At 36.7% G+C, this 2,500-nt stretch overlaps 1 protein-coding gene across 16 annotated transcripts in view; it reads left to right on the top strand.

Annotated features, from left to right (window-relative positions):
• The window catches only part of ZNF536 (zinc finger protein 536), a 351,072-nt gene that overhangs the window by 113,737 nt on the left and 234,835 nt on the right, over window positions 1-2,500 (top strand). The gene's annotated exons all lie outside the window — the stretch shown is intronic.

Here is a 2,500-nt window from a genome sequence, read left to right as displayed (position 1 = left end):
AGCCCACTGGTTCAGAAATATCAAGGAACAGTTAACATAGTCTAATTCCAAGAAACCACTGCTGTTACTTTGAGTAGTTTTGATACAACTGAACCAAAGTGAAGATTTGAAATAGTTTTTCTGAAAGCCCAAGCCTAAGTCATAAATTATTCTGCACCATGATTCGTTCAGATAGTAAAACCATACCTCTTTGCCTGACATTACTGAAATGTGGAAAAGGGAAAGTTAAAAATAAAATGAAACATTTAAATCTTTGCTGTTGAGAACCTCAGATAGATGGCAATATAGCAAAGTTGATAAAAGCGATTCTCAATTAGGCTTTATTATTATTTTATTGAGAATTATTAATATCAGGGTGCAGTGGGTGATAACAGTATCCTAGTATTAGACAAGTGGACAGTAAAGTAAAATAAAGGCAAGTTGCTGTAATGAGAAAAAATAGAAAGATGTGGATAATCTGCAAATGACATGAAAAGCAGAAATGCATTTGTCCTTCAGGCCTGATCTCTATGGCCTTTATTGGTATAGTCACACCTATCAACTTCTTCGTATCCGGTCATGAATAACCTGTAGTTATATGAATATTGACTAGTACTGAAGAGAACAGGTAGAGTACTTTGGGTTTATATTTTTTTGGAGGTTGTTGGACAGGTTTTAGTTTCTTCCCTTTAGCCCAGTAAGTCCTCACTGCCCTGTGTGTTTTCATCTACTTTTCCAGACCTCAGTCTCCCCTAAAAAAAGACCAAAATGTGTGTGTGTGCATATATATAAAAATAAATAATATTAATTTCAATAAATTTCCTGAAGTTAACAATAAAAGATAGTAATGTACTGATTCAATAGCCTATATTAGCTGTAATCCATAATATTATCAGCACTACATTGGTAACAATTGCAATGGCAATGTGGCAATGCAGAGCTACAGTGTGTTTTGAGGGCATTATTTTAATAAGGTAGGTGTTTAGTTCCCTGCAGCATATAAAACTGGTGATTTTGACTGCAGAGCTGCTTGGACTGGAAATCATAACAGTTGCCAGTAAGGTTTAGAAAGTGTGTGCCAGGGAAAGGAATCACTATTCAATGTATTTACCCTCTGGGGAGGTAAAACACAGATGGGGGAGTTAGGAGTCTTCTAACATTTAGCTGATACATTAGTGGGTAGCAATTCTGCTCCAGGGATGTTCAAAGTAGTTCATCTACCAGTTGGGAATCGTTATGGGCACTAGAACTGAGGATTAGATATGATAGAACAATAAGGGATTGTGGAAGTACCACTGTCCCTTCCTCCCCCCACAGATGAATGTTTCATAATCTTTGATACCTCTCTACAGTTATGGCTTTCTTAAACAGTAGTTCTGGATTAATCAGATGTTTTCAATATACATATTAAAGCACCCATCTTGAGGTAGGATTCAACTGATAATATCACCTGATAATCTGTTTTTTTTTTTTTTACCCAGAATTATGTAAAATATCCAGTCCTCTCTACATAAAAAGTTGTGCTGTTACTGTGCATAGTCTCACCAGTCAGTTGACGTGGGACAAGCTTGCTAAAGCATCTGTGTACTGGGTGAGCAAATGCGACATTAGATCTCTGGGATTGTTTTTATCCTATGAGAGATAAGACTGTACTTAAAAACTGTGAACTTATAGTGGAGGAGTGGTGATCAAACTTTGAGGGAAAGAAAATGGTCAAAAATCATGTGAAAGCAACATGGTTTCTTTTGAGCTATGCTCGGTTGTTACTGCCTGATTATTTTTATCCTGTCAGTCTCACCTGGACATACGTTACATTCTTTCCTGTTCTTCTTTTTTCTTCCATTCAAAGTCTTGAAGTTAAAACATTTTCAAAAATGTACAAACAAACAGCTAATTTCATTGCACTGCTGTCTGCATGCAGTGAAATAAAATATGATTAGCTAGTTAAAAATGTGTAACATTTCAATCAGTAGTTAATTCAGTTCCAGAACCATATTCATATAGGTTTGAAACAAAATTGACCTTCTTATTTCTATAATCTATACATACAATAAGTGCCTGATTCAGTAACAAACTGCTCAACAATGTAGATGTTCCAAGACCCAGGAAAACAAGCAAAATATGAACATACCCATCACCCATGTACTGCTAAGGTTCTGAAGTTTCTGAACTCATGAGAGGCAAAATGAGTATAGGAGAGAAAATTCTCCACATTATGCAGAAAACAAAATTCTTGTGGTCAGTTCTAGGGCAGATAAATGGAGAATTGTGGAAATAGGGAGGGTAGACCTCTTCTCAGGGCTATCTGGCATCATTCCCCATGGCTACTGTTTTCTTCTTGAGTGTAGAAAGTGTTGGGGCTTTAGCCCAGAACAAACACTGAAAGATGTTTGTGACTGTGGATCCTATGAGCTCTGCACCCACAGATGCATGAGAAGCATGTGCATAGTTGGATTCCACTTTGCATGGTGTCTGTGCATCTTTTTGTTCTTTTCATAATTGGGCAAAGGCCACTAAATTA

The sequence above is a fragment of the Pogoniulus pusillus genome, chromosome 20, assembly GCF_015220805.1.
Source record: "Pogoniulus pusillus isolate bPogPus1 chromosome 20, bPogPus1.pri, whole genome shotgun sequence".
NCBI classification, from domain to species: Eukaryota; Metazoa; Chordata; class Aves; order Piciformes; family Lybiidae; genus Pogoniulus; species Pogoniulus pusillus.
This window is presented reverse-complemented; position numbering and strand designations above follow the sequence as displayed.